The 18,597-nt window shown below is 43.4% G+C and overlaps 1 protein-coding gene and 1 non-coding gene across 2 annotated transcripts in view; one reads left to right on the forward strand and one right to left on the reverse strand.

Moving 5' to 3' along the window:
* Positions 1 to 18,597, reverse strand: part of LOC148669375 (antigen WC1.1-like) — a 590,051-nt gene that overhangs the window by 115,951 nt on the left and 455,503 nt on the right. The window lies entirely within an intron of this gene.
* trnar-ucu (transfer RNA arginine (anticodon UCU)) lies at positions 15,981 to 16,073 on the forward strand. Its single transcript has 2 exons — positions 15,981 to 16,017; positions 16,038 to 16,073. It is a non-coding gene; the product is annotated as a tRNA-Arg (tRNA).

The following is an 18,597-nucleotide window of genomic DNA, read 5'->3' on the forward strand; positions in this document are numbered from 1 at the left end:
TTTCAAAGTAGGGAAGAGCAAGCTGGCATGTTGTTTTGCCTGTGGTTATTCTTTATGACTATATCTTCTGACACCTGTGCACAATCCTACATCATTACAAGAGAAGCACTATAACAGGAGTCATAAAAATGCAAGAAGCCACTTTGAACAATCTTTCGGAATTGTAAAACAACTAATGCTTTGCTTGGCTGTCATTTGGTTTGTATACCAGTCCATCAAGAGCCAGCACCATCATCATCAGGTCATGTGCAGTCCTACACAACCTTGCGATTGACTGGGATGAGCTACCTTTTCCATCTCCATGGCATGCAGCACACTCTGGCTGTTTCAACACAGTCATTATTGGACCACAGTGCACTGTCTCTTCTGTCATAATCACTTTTAAGAAGCCAAGTTTTTTTCTTTAACATGCCACCCATTTCCTTATTATCCCTGCTTTCCACTGATAACCACAAATACAGAGACCCATCACAATAAAATACTTAGCAAATCTATTCAGTTGACTCCCAAATTTTATAGAACATATTAAAAGCTCCCACTCTATTTATATAACCATTTGCTCTGTTCTGTTCTCTTCACTTCCTAGCATATCTTAAAGCTCACAGCTACTAGTAATGATTGACATTAAACATAAATAGTAAATGAAACTTCTGTAAATACACACATTAATAAACTTCATTATTAATAAATATGGTATGAGTGTAAAGCAATTTTAATTAATATTCCAATACATTTCCAAGCAACGGATTATTTCCACTATATTTGGGAGCCTTCTAATGCAATCCTGCGTTACACCGAGTATGGTGCTAAGCCATATGAAGACAGTTTAAATTAGTCCGCTACTTTAGTTACTCTGGAGTGCTGCAGTTGTTACTTTGTGTTCATTGCAATTGAGAACAGGTAAAGTTCGGCACTGCGGACTAAGCACAGCAGCAAAGTTTGTTGCAATTGGACTTAAGGTGGAGCACAAGTTTAGACGGCATCTGCGTTCTAAGCACGGGTTGAACTCCTGTTAGTATGCTACTTTCAGTTCGATGCAATTGACCCATAGAGTTTGCCCTAATAAGGTCTGAATAAAGCTTAAGCAGAGCCAACCCATTGCCTTTATAACTTCCATTAATCTCTACCCATCTTCCCTCGCTCACTTTTGATCTTTCTAAGACAAGCATTTAACTGGAGTTCAGCCCAATGATACTGCTGAGAACCAGAGAAAAAATATATATATATTGTAATGCCCTCGCCTGGTGGTGAGGAGGAAGCGCCCCTAGGCGTGCATAGTACCGCTGGGCATGCTGGGAGTTGTAGCCGGGGAGAGTCTGAGGGTCAGCACGGTGACCAGCGGCTGACCCTACCTGTGTAAATAATGTCCTAGTAGTTCTAGTGCCCTGTGTAGTCTTATAAGTGTATAGCGTGTTGTTAAGTAATTACCACCCTAAAGATGTGTACGTGTTCTGTCAGTCTCCTCATGTGCATGTATATCCTGTGTTTGGTTTTGTGGTTGTTAAAGAATAAAGCTATTGCTTGGTTTGTTAATCGCGTCTCCACTGGTCCTTTGTTCTGAGAAAAACCTGTAAACGCTACATTGGTGTCAGAAGTGGGCAGGATGGACAAATCTTGGCAGACATTAGCCAATTCTGTCAAGTGCTGTCTGACTCTAAAAGAGACAGAACCCATCGGCAGCGCACATAGGGAGCCTGAGCCTGAGCAACTCCTGGGTGCGACAGGTGGCCACTATCCAGTAGTGGTCCTGCCGGTAGAATTGGGGCGACTGCCTGCCTGCTACTCCTACTGCTACTCCCGCCCAGTGGATGCCCCAAAGAGAAGATACCCTCCCTGCCAGAGCTGACCAGCGATTCCCACACCCATCAGTGCGAGTGCAACCCGGTCGCTACGACGGGGCAGCGCCTTGGGAAACCTACGAGGCGCAGTTCCAGCTCGTGGCCCGGACGAATGGCTGGTGCCGGGCGGAGATGGCCGGCCACCTGGTGGTGGCGCTGGAAGGAGCGGCCTGCCAGGTGCTCCTGGATGTCCCGGAGGAGGACTGAGGCAAATACGCGGCGCTGGCAGCAGCTCTCCAGCTGCGCTTCGGTGTGGAGGAGGCGCCGGACCTGATGCGGGAAAGGCTGGCCCTGCGGCGCCGCTAACCAGGAGAGCGACTGGGCCCGGTCGCCGCGGATGTCTTGTTCCTCGCCCGCCGAGGATACCCAACTTTTCCCCGGGAGGCGCAGCGGGAGTTGGCTCTCCAGGCCTTTCTCAAGGCCCTCTCACACGAGGAGCTGCAGCGCCATGTGCAGCTGGCCGCGCCGGCATTGCTGGAGCAGGCCTTGGCCCTTGCTACACGGGCTGAGGCCGTGTTCGGGGTGGCTGGAAGCACCAGCAGACGCAGGGCGCCCTGCCAGCAGACCGAGGCAGCGACGGAGGAGTCCAGCAAGGGGGAAGAGAAGCCAGCCCGTGCAGCAACCCCTGCGGAACAGCCCCGCACGCTGTTTTGCGACCGCAGCGGGAAGAGGCGACCCCGAGCCCGGTTCTGCTGGGCACCCAAACCTCGCACTCCTCGATCAGTGTCGGGAAACAGGAAACGGGAACGGGTCGGCTCAGTGCGGGGACGGCCGCCCTTGAACACCTCAACCCCCTCTCCGGAGAGCGCTGTGAAGACCAGCACCCCTCACACCACTGTGGGGTGAGTCGGCTATAGCCTGTATCTCCAGTGCTGAATCGAATCGAGGAACAACCCTGCCTGGCCCTGCTCGACACGGGTTCATCGGTAACCCTACTCTGGCCGGGCATCCTCCCCGACACCGAGGGCACCAACCCCCCAGGATGAGAGGCCTCCAGCCTGCGGCTAAGGACTGTGATGGGACAGCTCGCCGCAGTGCGGGGGAAACAGGTGCTTGCCTTTCGTCTAGGTGCAGCGATGGTGCGCCACCCCTGCTACCTCGTACCCATCCAGGAGGACTGGATTCTGGGGCTGGACCTACTGCAGCGAGTGGGGGCCAGTTTGGACTTGGGCCTGCAGGAGTTGGTGTGGCAGTGGGAGCAACTTCACCTGGTGGAGGGCAGGCCCGGCGAAGGCCGAGGGACGCGGGCTTGCCGGAGCCGGGGGAAAAAGAGTCAGTGGCGGCGGCGGCAGACCGGGCCTGTGAGCCGGGGAGCGAGCGTGCCGGATCCTGCCCCCGAGTCGGCCGGAGGGCCAGACAAGGCAGCGGCGGTTGCGTGGAAGCGAGGCGCGGTGTTGAGGACCTCTACCAACACGACATCGAGACTGGTGACCCTCTGCCATCCGCATCCCACCTGGACGCATGGCTCACGCCAAGCGGACCGCCGCCGAGGAAAAGATCAGGGAGATGGCCGCAGCAGGAGTGATTAAGCCCTCCGCGAGCCCTCGGCGCCAGCTGTACTGGTCCAAAGAAAAGAAGGTTCGTGGAGGTTCTGTGTAAACTACCGCAAGCTGAACGAGGTCACCTGGAAGGATTCCTACCCCCTGACGAGGATAGACGATGCCAAGGACTACATCACCGGGTCGACCTGGTTCAGCTCCCTTGACCTCCGCTGTGGCTACTGGCAGGTACCACTCGCTCGAAGCCTCTGGCAGTTTACTGCCTTTGGGCTGTGCAATGCCCCGGCGACTTTCAAGAGGCTGATGGAGAGGGTGCTAGCATCGGTCTCGTGGAACCAGTGTGTGCTATATCTGGACGATCTGCTGGTTCATGCCCAGGGTTTCGACCAGGCCTTGACGAACCTCCAGGCGGTGCTGGCCTGCATCCGCCGTGCTGGCCTGAGGCTCAATCCCCGCAAGTGTGAGCTCCTGAGGCAGGAGGTGAACTTCCTGGGACATGTTGTTGGACTGTGAGGGGTGGCTACAGACCCAGGTAAGGTCGCCTAAATGAGGGGTTGGCCGATCCCCCGCACTGTCGCGGAGCTGCGCAGCTTTCTGGGGTTGGCTTCGTATTACCGGAGGTTTGTCCGGGACTTTGCCAGCATCGCTCCCCCGCTGCACCGCCTCACCGATAAGGGCCGCCGTTTCGACTTGAACTCGGGCTGCAAGACGGTTTTCAGCCGGTTACGTGAAGCTCTGGTGGGGGTCCCCGTGCTGGCCTACCCCGATCCGTGGTAACCGTATATCCTGGATACCGACGCGAGTGTCTCAGAGTTGGACGCGTTGTTGGTGCAGGAGGGGCCAGATGGGGAGCGGGTAGTTGCCTATTACAGTCGGGTTTTGAATAAGGCTGAACGGAACTACTGCGTGACCCGTCGTGAGCTGCTGGCGGTGATGGTGGCGGTCCGCCACTTCAGGCCGTACCTGTTCAGGACCCGATTCCGGTTGAGGACCAACCATGTGTCCCTCACCTGGCTGCTCCACTTTAAGGAGCCAGAGGGGCAGATGGTGTGATAGATGGAGGTCCTGCACGAGTGGTGCACGGCCAGCTGGTCGTGGGGCATTTCGGCTGTAAAAAAAACTTCTTATTGGGGTCTTTGCCACTGGGACATGGAGCGGTATTGCCGAACGTGTGTGGTGCACGTGGCCCAGAAGGAACCCCCCTCCAACAACACCAGGTGGGGACTCCTATGGAGCAGGTGGGGGTTGATGTTTTGGGCCAGTTTCCGCGCACTGAGGCCGGAAACTGCTATGTCCTGATGGTGGTGGACTATTTTACAAAGTGGCCGGGAGCCTATGCCCTCCCGGACCATAGTGCCCCCACCGTGGCTGATGCACTACTGGAGGGGATGTTTGCCAGGCTAGGGGTGCCGGAGGAGTTACACAGTGACCAGGGGCGTAACTTCGAATCCCAGGTCTTCGCCAGAGTGTGCCAGCGCCTGGGGATCTCTAAGACGCGGACCACACTGCTGCATCCCCAGAACGACAGGTTGGTGGACCGGTTCAATCGGACTTCAATTGGTTTGAAGAGTTCTGCTGTGTTTTTGTGGTTAAGGCGATGGACTTGAAGTCCATCAGGGTCTCCCCGCGCAGGTTCAAGTCCTGCCGACTACGACAATCTCCTTATGTCATCGTGTGCCTGCATAAAAATGGAAACGCACTGCTCTACTTTTAAAGCGCAAAATTGCTTGAAACCGCTGCCTTGGAAACAAATTCTTCAGCGTCCACGAATGACATTTCGCAGCTGAAAGCAGATAAGGATGCTTTTAGTGTTCGTGTGTCTTGTGCCCTACTTCCAGCCTTTGAAAACCTAATTAGTAAAGCTGAAAGAACCGACTCCATGGGTGTTGGTCGTGCACAAGGAGGAGCTGTGACAATAGCAGAGCAGGAGTGAGGATGGCGCAGATGGAAACTCGTTTTCATGCGCTCCTCTGGAAGGAATGAAAATAAAAGTCGAAACCCAAAACAGTAGTAGCCATAAGAGTAAATGCCTCCTAACAGCTAGCAAGTGCTCCTAGTTAGTGTCATGGTGTGTATCCCTGCCTATCATGGGAGAAACTGGGGTTTGATTACCGACGGGGAGACAGGTAGCTTTTTTACAATCAGATTCCAATCTCTAATGCTGTGTGTGAGAGTTTACGTAACTTTCCTTTTCTCACATTTTCTGACGACTATTCCAAATGGGCGCCCTGCCAACTCCTAATACTTTTCAAAAACCTGCCTGAATGTTAGATTATTTTTATTTTTTAAAAGTTCAATATTGATCATAACTAAAGAAATTAATGATCACGAACCAAAAAAAGGGCTGAAGATGCGAGTCACTCTTGAATTAGAGCTGGGTGACACGGGCTTCTGTTCTGATATGGTTGTACGAGAAGCAAGAGGAATCTCTTCTCTCCTATGGAGCATGAGCTGAATCAGGAGTGAGACATTTCGCGTGTTCGTGCATATGTCAACGCATTAACCTACATCGTAAAACTAAAACTAAATTAAAAACTAACATTAAGTTATCAGAGACATTAAATTATATACAAACAAGAGACAGACAAAGTAATAATTCTACATTAAGTGTCCTAACTAATTGAAATGACCAAACTAATTGAAATGGTCTGATTCAGAGCCTGTGGAGTTTGTGCTAAGTAGAACGACACTTGAACCCTCAGCACCGTACTGAGCACAAGTTGAGCTGCTCTCCATCTTTGCTACCCACGGGATTTCATTCCAATGGAGCTCAGAGAAGGAGCTGATCTCCAGACAGTAGTGTTAAGTTGTCTGCAGCCTCATGCGAATTTCGACAATTTACCCAAAGTGTTTTCTATAGCTTTAAGGTGCAGTTAATTTATATAAAGGAAGGTAAGTCGTTTTAATGCAACAAAAGCCAGGCAGGAGTCAAACATACAATTTCCTGATCTGAAGTCAGATGCGTTATCCATTATGCCATTGGTCTTACATCGCTCAATTGCACCATAGTGACCTCAGTGCCACTAATAGTAATACATACTGTATTTCTGATTGAGCGCTGAGTGCAAAGGTTGAATAAGCTTTGCTCCTGCCATCGATTCGGCGTGAAAAAACACAGCATTAAAGTTTCACAGACAAATGCAGCATGCCGACAAAACCAATTTTAAAAACAACTATGGCACACTACAATTCGCACTGACTCTGAAAAGTGATCACGGCAGATGTTGTTCCCTGCATAACGCTGAAGGGACCAAAGAGCATTGCTGTTGGGAAGACAAAATGAGGCTTTTTTCTGCCTTGATGTTAAGCTAACAAAGACTATCTTGAAACACCTAATTCAGTCTCTCAACAGACTGTCAAGCAAAGTTTTTACCCATTGAACTCGCAATAGAAGGATGGTCTTAACCCACAAACACTTAGCAGCAGCAAAATTCAAAACTACCCCTGCGAAGAAATTACAATCAGAATACTGTTATTTTGAATACAATCAGAATACTATATAAAACACACCGCGAAGAAATTGGAGCACAAACCCATCACCTTAGACCACCCAGCCACACTCCCAACACCTTACTTTTTTCAGAGGACGCCGGGTTCAGCTCTTGGTGTCCGACGCTTGAAAACTACAGCACCTTCGTTTTCCGAGATGTTTCCTATCACTTCTTTGTCAGCTCTGAATATAGTTCTTCTTTGGAGCAGGCTTCAGACCTTTTATTTAATGTATAAAGGAGGGCGCATTCCTAAACGTGTAATTCCTGTTTTAGAAATGTTTTGGGCGGTGTGTTTTATATAGTATTCTGATTGTATTCAAAATAACAGTATTCTGATTGTATTCTGTAGACCTGTGTAGCAATCGTACTGGATGTGACATGGATTCTGAAATGTTTCTTGAAAAGGTATTTAGGGTTGCTTGAATCTATAACAAAAAAAGTGACCCGAAACTTCCTACAGATGCAGCCATTCAAAATGGGTGGGGTATTTCGCGGTATAAATTTTGAGCTTTTAAATTTAAACTGTGTATTACAGCATGTTAATCATCAGTCATTAAAAATTTGGTATATTTTATGAAAGCAAGATTGCTCAGTTGGACAAAAGTACACAACCTACCTTTATCAGAAATATTTATACATCAAAGCCTTTACCGAAGATATTACTAATAGTATTAATAATGAATGACTTTGGACAAGCTGTAAACTCAAAGTATAATTTCTTTAGCACATTTGTACAAGCACTTGGAATCTGTCCAAGCCCTACTTTGTCAGGCATTCTCTTTTACTGCAACGGACATAAAAACTCCCTTGCTTTTAACAGGGCGTTTCATAATTTCTAACTACGAAAATTATTTAAACTGCGACACTTATCATTCAACCAGAGCTCAAAATATCACAAGGATCCTCAAGAGCACAGCAAAGACTGTATTAAAAGATACTTGTATCAGATACATGATAATCCAGGCTTTTTTATCAACGCTTTCTTTTCCGTATACCAGATATTATGGAACCACTTCAGAAGGATGTCAGCCAGCCAGATTCCAGGAATCGGTACTTTAAAGAAAAAATACACACCGGTATTCCATTTCTCCCTTAACATTTTAAGCATCGAAGTCTTTAACTAACATGTGAAATAGCATGTTAAAAAGTGGTAGTTTTAAGCTTTTCTGCTAATATAATATGGAATCGCGTATCTAAAGAAATTGATAACGATATGATTATATTCGTGTACTGCGACATTTCTTTGAAAAAATAGAATAGCAATATTATGGATAATTAATTGACTTTTATATTTCTAAATATCACAACATGATCGAATTTAAGTCATTTTAATAACAATGAACAGTCACCTATGTGTTACAATATAAACATTTATATTGATTTAAATCGCGTTTTGATTTAAATCGCAAACGCGGGTTTAAATATATGTGTTTTTTGATTCACAATCAGACAAATGCAACATAAATTGATATATTTATCTTCTAAGTATCTTAATAAACTTTCAGCATAGCTTTCTCCCCGTTTAGATTTATTTTTCTTGGGATCTTGGGATCAAACGTGGAAAGATTAGATTGTAATCGTTTTTATTTTTTAAATACATTTTAGAAAAGTGTAATCTATACTAAAAAGCTGTACACCACCTGCTATAAAGATACATATTGTAATACTTTCGGGCTCAGATAGGACGGACACAAGAACTCAGACTTGCGGAGTTAAATCTCAACAAAACCACAACAAATCTCAATCTCTAGTATGAATTATTTGTAATACAAACCAAAAATAGCCCGCAAACTCACTCAAATTCCTCCAATTATCATAATCCTTATGCAAAACCAAACCCTCCTCCCATCCCTGTTTATCCTCTTTATCATAAACTAAATCCATCTCAATTTTCAACATAAAGCATTACACAAAATCAATACCTCAACACTCTATACTCAACAACGATAATTCACAAACAACCAGAACATGTAACTCCACATTCCCAAATAGACCTAATTTCCATAGCCCCATCCCCTAATGCAAAACCAACATCCCTCCCCTGTTCTCTCTCTCCGCTGGCGTTTGTAATCGTTTTTATTTTTAAATAAATTTTAGCAAAGTCATGTATTTTTAAAATCTTAAGATTTCTATATTTATGTCTTTATTTAGTGGTTTCATTAGTGACAAAGGCTAAACTTTCTTGGAAAAATGTCTTTTATGTAAACCATGTTTGCTATTAATTCATTTAGGGCTAGAATATGTTCATTGTTTTCCAATGAAAGAAGGGTTCCTTTTGCCGTAGTCGGGTTGACATTAGAAGCTTGCCACGCCCGGACTGTTACACCAACGCATTAGCATGTTAAAGCGATTTCATTGAGGAGCCTAGCTTTCTTAACTAGTAAGTAATGTACTTTTGGAGGGGGGAGGTGTCTTTCGCTGGAAAATCTTGCCCCCTTCTACTTTGAAAATACCTGTGAAACCGGTTAAATTCGTCACAGCCAGCACTCCCTCAGAAAGGGGGGTTGTACTTGTTAATGTCTTAGCCGGAACACATCATTATATCTCATTTTGTATTTCTATAAAAAAATCGTTTGCCCAGCCTAACACTATTGTTGTTATTGTTTTTATCCTGTAAAGCGCTTTGAGCAGCACAGCTTTCTCACCAGTTAGATTACTTTTTGATACCATCCTTACACAAAGTAGAAACTTCTTGTATTTTCCGATGACATACAAGTGGAAAGATTACAGATTTTAATCATCTTTTTTCTGAACCAGGGAAAATCTGATCATGTTTCTCTGTAACAATAATAAAAAACTTTATTTTACATATCACCTTTAAAAGTGGCATCTCAAAGCAATACAGTAGATGTAAACCACAGATTACAAAGTAAATACCCAGACAAGCGCAAACGCGTTTTTAATAAAATGCTTTTATTCATTCAGCAGAGAGAGCATAAAACCTGGGCATAACAGCTGTTCCTTTTTCTGATCACCCGCTCTCTGGATACACGTCTCACCTGTCCTGTTCTTTGTTTTCCTAATTTGCTGATTATGCCTTCTGCGATCCACTCCTGTACTCACACCTAAAGAAGACTATTTTAAATTTATTTGCACGGTCCATTGTGCAATTAACACTTGTATGTGCTGTCCTTAAGGTGATATCACATAAAGGTGATATGTAAAATAATGTTTTTTTTATTGTTATAGAGAAACATGATCAGATTTTCCCCGTATAAGAAAAAAAAAGATCTAAAGTATACTAGTTTGTCACTAGTATACTTTTAATACAGTCTTTGCTGTGCTCTTGAGGATCCTTGTGATATTTCGAGCTCTGGTTGAATGATAAGTGTAGCAGTTTAAATAATTTTCTTAGTTAGAAATTATGAAACGCTCTGTTAAAAGCAAGGGAGTTTTTATGTCCGTTACAGTAAAAGAAAATGCCTGACAAAGCAGGGCTTGGACAGATTCCAAGTGCATTTTTGCAATTTACGTTGCATTGTGCTGCTATAATACAGTTTAAAATAATTAAAAGTCTAAACAGTATCAGCTTTATTTATGGGTTGCAATTAAAAAAAAGTCAAAAACCGCACTCAAAATGCAATTTACAGCTTTCTGGCAAGAGGAGACACCCAAATTAATAACGTAACATGCCACTGCATGAACAAGGTTATACTGCTATTTCCTTAGATACGCGATTAAAAAAATATTTTTTATTAAATTTTTAATAAAATGCTTTTGTTCACTCATAATCTGACAATTTCAGGAAGACTAAGGAAGGACTAAGGGAATTGTCATCTGTTGTGAAAGGTCTGTGAGCTCTGTGACTTTGAGACCACTTACTATCCCAGGTTGTTTGAATTGCCACAATTCAAATAGAGAAAAAAGAGCTGACTGACAAGATTTAAGATGTGGCTGTCAATGTTGGATTAAAAAAAAACACATTGCCCGACGTTAGTTGCATTGCTTGAAAAAAAAATTTATTTCGAGAGACTGGATAAGTAATTCAAGTGTTTTTTTTAACTTCCTGAAAAACAAATAATAATTTAACTATATGTGCAAATGTTTTATGATATAGTTCAGGTGGGTAGCTGCGTCAGCATGCGTAGGCTGCAAAGGAACAAGTAATAGGTTTATTCCATGCTGAAAAAAAGAAGAAAGAGAACACAACGTTTCGGCCGTGGAGCCTTCTTCAGGTGTCAAGTGTTAGGTGTTTTATGATATGTCGCTGTTGTGAATGTCTGTGGAGTGTATCTTATTTGCCTGTCTGTCCTGGCTGTGCTCTCTCGCTTGCTTGCCCTCCCCTTCTCTCTCTCAATTCAATTCAAGGTGCTTTATTAGCATGACAGATTGGTACAATCAGTGTGGGGTATTTACTTTGCTTTGAGATGCCACTTTTAAAGGTGATATATAAAATCAAGGCTTTAACTTGCTTTAACTCCGCAAGTCTGAGTTCTTGTGTCTGTCCTATCCGAACCCAAAAGTATTACAATATATATCTTTATAGCAGGTGGTGTACAACTTTTTAGTATAGATTACACTTTTCTAAAATGTATTTAAAAAATAAAAATGATTACAATCAAATCTTTCCATGTTTGATCCCAAGATCCCAAGAAAAATACATCTAAACGGGGAGAAAGCTATGCTGAAAGTTTATTAAGATACTTAGAAGACAAAGATATCAATTTATGTTGCATTTGTCTGATTGTGAATCAAGAAACACATATATTTAAACCAGCGTTTGTGATTTAAATCAAAACGCGATTTAAATCAATATAAATGTTTATATTGTAATGCATAGGTGACTATTCATTGTTATTAAAATGACTTAAATTTGATCATGTTGTGATATTTAGAAATATAAATTTGTTTGGTGCGAGTGAGGTTTTATTTAATCTCTGACACAGGGAAATGTTTTATTTTTTCAAAGAAATGTTTGTTGAAAAAAAAGTCATGATTCCAGCGGGATTCAAACACACAGCATGTGAGGTAGGAGGCAGGAGCCTAACCCACAGTGCCACCAGCAAGGTCACATGCAGACTGCTGAAAAAGCACTACAGAAACATTATCAACAGACAATGTACAGCGTGTACTATTCTTGTGTTGCGGTACATGAATATAATAATATTGTTATTAATTTCTTTAGATACGCGATTCCATATTATATTCCCTTTAAATCAAATTCTAAAAGTATGCTTGTTGACTCCAGTATCACATTAGTTAAAGACTTCGAAGCTTAAAATGTTTAGGGAGAAATGGAATACTGGTGTGTATTTTTTATTTAAAGTACAGAGAACAGCCATATACTGTATGTTTATGTTCCAAAATTAATATCGTTTATGGCCTTCACACACGTTACAGTATGCTCCTATTCTTTTTATGCTCAGGTACTAAGATTTCCCTTCAGTGGTAAAATTCCATATGAATATTCAATGCTAAAACGGGCACAGTAAAGACATTTACTGTAAATCTTTCTATGACCAACCAACGGACCACAAGTGCCCCTGTCGGTCAACCAATCACGTACCGCGGTATTTTGCGTCATCGCGCGTCACAATGCGCGACACCGTAGCCAATTACCTCCGGTACGTGTCTGTACCGCACACTTTGAATGGCTGCATCTGTACCTTCCAATCACTGATGTCGCTCTCCCTAAACCTTAACGTGATGTTTTGCAGATGTGCAGTGTGCCTTTACTCCTGTATTAAAAACGACCTCTGTTGTCGGGCGGAGTTGAAGGAGAACTAACTGCACAGAAAAAGTATGTAATGATAAAATGTTTCTACACTTCAGAATGTCCCTTTAAATCCCTGCTCACACACGTCGGTGTGGGGAGCGGGCAGGTAGAGAGCTTTTCCAGAAACTCATGATGTTTCTCATGGGGTGTTACCTGCAGTAGTATCTCTCTCCACGCCTTTGGAAAGAAAAGAGTGGCTCCAGTGCAAGGTAAGGTCAGAACAGCTGGTCTGATTGTCTTAGAAAACAAGAAATTAAAATCAACAGGGAAATTGAACAATACAGAAATCAGCTCAGTATACAATAGGAAGCAAGCAAACAAAATGCTCAGCAAAAATCGTAGATGAGTAAATTGGTGTAAAAAAAATATTTGTAAGCAAAGGAGAGCCCGTGCTGCGTGTGAAACACATCAATAGTTCAGCATTTCTGAAAAGTTTAATTGAATTGACAAAGAAATCCTCTCCTTAAACTTCAAAAAAGGATTATCTGTGGAGCCAGCAGGCATAACACTGCAGTTGCCCGTTTCTCACAGGTGTTTGAAGTTGTGGTAACATTTAGCAGGTTTGGCGCCGTGGCTTAGCTGGTTAAAACACCTCACTAAAAACCAAGAGGCCCTGGGTGCGAATCCCAGTGGTATCTATTCGTAGACAACAGGCCACTCATTGTCAATATTTATGGAGCTTAATTTAAAGACAATGGGAGAAGCATGAGTTACAGCTTTCTGTAGCTGTTTTATATAGCTATGAACAGTGGTGTGAAAAAGTGTTTGCCCCCTTCCTAATTTCTTATTTTTTGCATGTTTGTCACACTGAAAGTTTCAGATCATCAAACAAATTGAAATATTAGACAAAAATAACACAAGTAAACACAAAATGCAGTTTTTAAATGAAGGTTTTTATTATTAAGGGAAAAAAAATCCAAACCTACATGGTCCTGTGTGAAAAAGTGATTACCACCTAAACCTAATAACTGGTTGGGCCACCCTTAGAAGCAACAACTGCAATCAAGCGTTTGCGATAACTGGCAATGAGTCTTTTACAATGCTGTGGAGGAATTGTGGCCCACTCATCTTTGCAGAATTGTTGTAATTCAGCCACATTGGAGGGTTTTCGAGCCTTAACCGCTTTTTTAAGGTCATGCCACAACATCTCAATCGGATTCAGGTCACGACTTTGACTTGGCCACTCCAAAGTCTTCATTTTGTTTTTCTTAAGCCATTCAGAGGTGGACTTGCTGGTGTGTTTTGAACTTGAACTTGAACTTTATTGCCATATGTAACCGGTACTGGTACAATGGAATTCTTACTTACAGAAAGTCTCTCGATTGTAAAACAAGTGTAAAAAACAAGACAAAGTGCAAACAGTGCATCAAGACAATGTACAAACAAACAATAGACAATGTGCAAGTAAACATGTAGACAGTTTGAATGTAAACAATACACACATGTAAACAATGACTGGAGATGTGCAATAGATAAGAAATCATAAAGAGGTAGATGGTGATGGTGTAGGTGTGGTCCGAGGGGGATGGCTAAATGTGTTCGCCAGTCTCACTGCTTGTGGATAGAAGGTATTGAAGAATCTAGTGCTAAGAGCCTTCTTCATGATAGAGTCAGTGTTCACAGTCCAGGTTAGATCTTTAGAGATGTGAATTCCCAAAAACCTAAAGCTGGTGACTGTTTCCACTTGCGTTCCATCAATACTGAGTGGGCTGTGAGTGTATGGCCTGTGTCTCCGAAAGTCCACTATTAGCTCTTTCGTTTTCTTTATGTTCAAGTCCAGGTTATTGCTATGACACCACCTAAGCAGGTGTACAACTTCATCCCTGTAAGTGGACTTGTCATCATCACTGATCAGTCCTATTATAGTGGTGTCATCGGCAAACTTAATGATACGGTTGTTGCTGTATCTTGCTGTGCAGTCGTGAGTAAATAGGGAGTACAACCTTGGACTCAGACAGCAGCCTTGTGGGGTTCCAGTGCTCAGGGTGAGTGGTGTTGATGTTTTATTGCCTATCCGCACCACCTGTGGTCTCTCGATAAGAAAGTCCAGCAGCCAGTTGCAGACAGAGTTGCACAGACCTAATCCCCTGAGCTTTGTCACCAGTTGACTGGGTATGATGGAATTGAATGCTAAACTGTAGTCCACAAACAGTATTCTCACATACGAGTTCTTAGTGTCCAGGTGTTCCAAGGCTGTATGCAGAGCCAGGGAGACAGCATCATCCACTGATCTGTTATTCTGGCAGGCGAACTGCAAGGGGTCCAGGGACTCTGTGATGGAGGAGTTGATGTGTGACAACACCAGCTTCTCCAGGCATTTCATCACCACAGATCATTCAGAATCATTCAGGCATGTCACTTTTGTCTTTTTGGGGGTTGGAACAATAGTGTTTTTTTTAAAGCAGGTGGGGACCATGGACTGTGACAGGGAGGAGTTAAAGATGTCCGTAAACACTGTGGTCAGCTGGGCTGCACATGTCCTCAGGACGTGAGGTGGTATCCCATCAGGCCCTGCAGCCTTACGGATTTTCACCCTGCTCAGAGTCTTCTGCACATCCTGCTCTGAGAGTTTCAGAACAAACTCGCCCTGCACACTTGGGGTCTTCTCAGCATTGCCCGTGTTCAGAGCATCAAAGCGGGCATAGAAGTTTGCCCGCTTTGGATCATTGTCCTGCTGCAGAACCCAAGTGTGTTTCAGCTTGAGGTCACGAACAGATGGCCGGACATTCTCCTTCAGGATTTTTTGGTAGACAGCAGAATTCATGGTTCCATTTACCACAGCAAGTCTTCCAGGTCCTGAAGCAGCAAAACAACCCCAGACCATCACACTACCACCACCAGAAAAGGAACAACATTGGTATGATGTTCCTTTTCTGAAATGCTGTGTTACTTTTACGCCAGATGTAATGGGACACACACCTTCCAAAAAGTTCAACTTTTGTCTTGTCAGTCCACAGAGTATTTTCCCAAAAGTCTTGGGGGTCATCAAGATGTTTTTTGGCTTATCAGTGGTTTTCGTCTTGGAATTCTGCCATGCAGGCCATTTTTGCCCAGTCTCTTTCTTATGGTGGAGTCATGAACACTGACCTTAACTGAGGCAAGTGAAGCCTGCAGTTCTTTGGATGTTGTTGTGGGGTTTTTTGTGACCTCTTGGAAGAGTCGTCGCTGTGCTATTGGGGTAATTTTGGTCTTTAGAAATGGCTTTATAAACTTTTCCAGACTGATAAATCTCAATCACTTTTTCACACAGGGCCATGTAGGTTTGGATTTTTTTTCCCTTAATAATAAAAACCTTCATTTAAAAACTGCATTTTGTGTTTACTTGTGTTATCTTTGTCTAATATTTCAATTTGTTTGATGATCTGAAACTTTCAGTGTGACAAACATGCAAAAAAATAAGAAATCAGGAAGGGGGCAAACACTTTTTCACACAGCTGGCTCTGTGGCGCAATGGAGAGCGTGTTGGACTTCTAGGCCTCGATAGAATTAAGTCATTCAAAGGTTGTGGGTTTGAGTCCCACCGGAGTCATGTATCATTTCGATTGAACCTTTCAAAATCCTCTAGGGATCAGTGTTGATCAAGTCAAATACAGGACTTCTTAAGAGTCCACAGTTGAAAATGAACCAGCAGCCACAAGAAAGAAATTAGCACTGGACTGTGATCACATCACTCCTGTCCTGGAGTCCTTGCACTGGCTTCCTGTCAACTTCAAAATCCTCAAGCTCACCTATAAGGCTCTCCATGGCTTGGCACCTCAGTACCTGTCTGGGTTATCGCCCTACTCCCCACCTCACAACCTTCGCTCTTCTAATTGTGTTTTCCTATCTGTCCCCCAGTCCATCTACACTCTATGGGTGACAGGGCCTTCTCCTGTTTTGCCCCAAAGCTCTGGATCTTTATCCCCAAGGATATCAGAGAGTCACCTTCTCTAAACTCCTTCAAATCCAGACTCAAAACCCTCTTCTTTAGAAGAGCCTTTAATGAACTATTCTTTACCCCTCTGTTCCTACTGTATTTAATACCACCATATATTGTCTCCTCTAACTGTGTATTCTCATCCTGCTTATCTTGTGTATTTTTTAACTTTATTGTTGTCATTCTGTAAAGAGCTTTGAAAAGCCACCTCTAAAGGTGCTATATAATGTAAAGATTATTATTATTATTAATAATAATGAACAGTGCATTTAACACTGAGCACATGCGGTGCTTCCTTGCAAAGGATTGCAAAGGTTGGGAATTAGCTTTTCACTCGTGTTGTTGAAGACCGTATCCTGGCTTTGTTGCAGGAAATGTCTGGATGCCATCACCGGATCAAGGAAAGGATCAGGGTTTTGGGAAGTCTTTTTGATGCCTGACACTGTCTGAACTCTTCACCATAGCTGGCAGTAGATACTAGTTACGAACTACAATTTCCAATAAACCCCCTAGGAGACTTCATGGGGGCATCTGCATCTGCCTGGCCGTGGTGACGTTACACAGGTCCCTTCCTGTGCTGGCTGCAGTCAGAGACACGTGCCGAGATGATGAGATCATCTTTTTTAAAGGATTATTTTCTAAAAAGTTAGTGAAAATATAGGGGTGTTTCCACAGGTTCTTGCATTTCGGGGGTAACTGCAGCTGGTATCGCGGATCTTCCTCTCAGCCTCGTACATCTTTACACTCATTACAGCTGATGTCACACTATCCCATTTAAAAACTGTCACACTCTGTAACACACACACAGGACTGAACAGGACAATTCCCCACACTGCAACTACACTTCACTGAACTCACACCACTTTGACACACGAGTGTGTTTTTCCATTTTCACTCCACGTTCCTGAAAGCTTCTTCAATTAACCCTTTATATACTTTATAAATACAAGTATGAATAATTTTGCACAGAAACAGGGGAACTGGCTCCATTACTGGAGACTGTGAAACCAAACAAACTCTCTCTGACTGCTGGACAGTTTCTCACTTGTGATCCCTAAGGTACTAAGGTGCCAAGCCTTGCTTGTATGTAAGCATGAGGATTTAGAAGTCGACAAGAAATGTGACAGGAAGCCAGTGCAGGGACAGTAATGTGATCACTTGCACTAGGCCTGGTCAGGATTCTGGGTGCCAAATTCTGGTCATACTGAAGCTTGTTCAGTGTGGATTTAAATACCCCGGCATTACTGCAATCAATACGAGAAGACAAAAGCATTGACCAACTTTTCAGCAACAAAGACAAAATAGAACATAGTCTGGTGGTATATCTGAGATGGAAGAATAATGTGTTTACAATATTTTGCACCCGAGAGTCAAAAATCAAGCAAGGATTGGATATAATCCTAATGTTCTTCAGTTTAGATTGAAGCTCAAGTACAGTACAATTCACAGACAGGGTTACTGCATTTGGCTCTACAGAGTTCATGGGGCTTGTCTTGTGGCAGTTTTTAAAGGAAATTGTAAGTGACGAAGGGTTTTATATCAGAAATACTATTTAAGAGTGCAGAGACAGCTACTTTAGTGTCAGGTTTAGTGTGGGCATACTGTAGGTTTAAGTATCAGAAATGGTAATTCAGTCCATGGGAATTTAAAGTTCACTGTGGTTCCTCTCTCTGTTACAAAGTGGTTATTTGCAGTGAGGTGATTGTTAAGTGGAGCTGCAACAGCACGCACTCAGATTTTCACAAAAAGGCAAGTTAGATAAATAGGGTGACAACTGTTTAGGTTGTTCAGAGCTGAGCTTGTTTTTAGGAACAGTTGTAGCTGAAGTGTTTAAAAGGCCCATTTCTTATGTCAGGCAATTAGAAGCAGTAAAACAGGTGTGATTGGTGGAGTGGTGGTTTTGGTAAGTTTGTGCAGAGAATTTGTTGCAAAGTGGGGATGAGGCAGGTAATGTGGTAGGGCAGTTAGGCTTGAGCAATCAGTTAATGGTGTAGAACAGCTGTCCAGGATTGTTATGGTTGTTCTCAATGATATGGGAGAAGTAGCTGGATCTAGCAGACTCTACTGCATCCTTGTACTCAGTCAACTGCTCCTTCCAGGAATGTAGATGTACATTCAAGCCAGAATGATGCCACTT

The sequence above is a fragment of the Lepisosteus platostomus genome, chromosome 5, assembly GCF_059453375.1.
Source record: "Lepisosteus platostomus isolate fLepPlt1 chromosome 5, fLepPlt1.hap1, whole genome shotgun sequence".
NCBI classification, from domain to species: domain Eukaryota; kingdom Metazoa; phylum Chordata; class Actinopteri; order Semionotiformes; family Lepisosteidae; genus Lepisosteus; species Lepisosteus platostomus.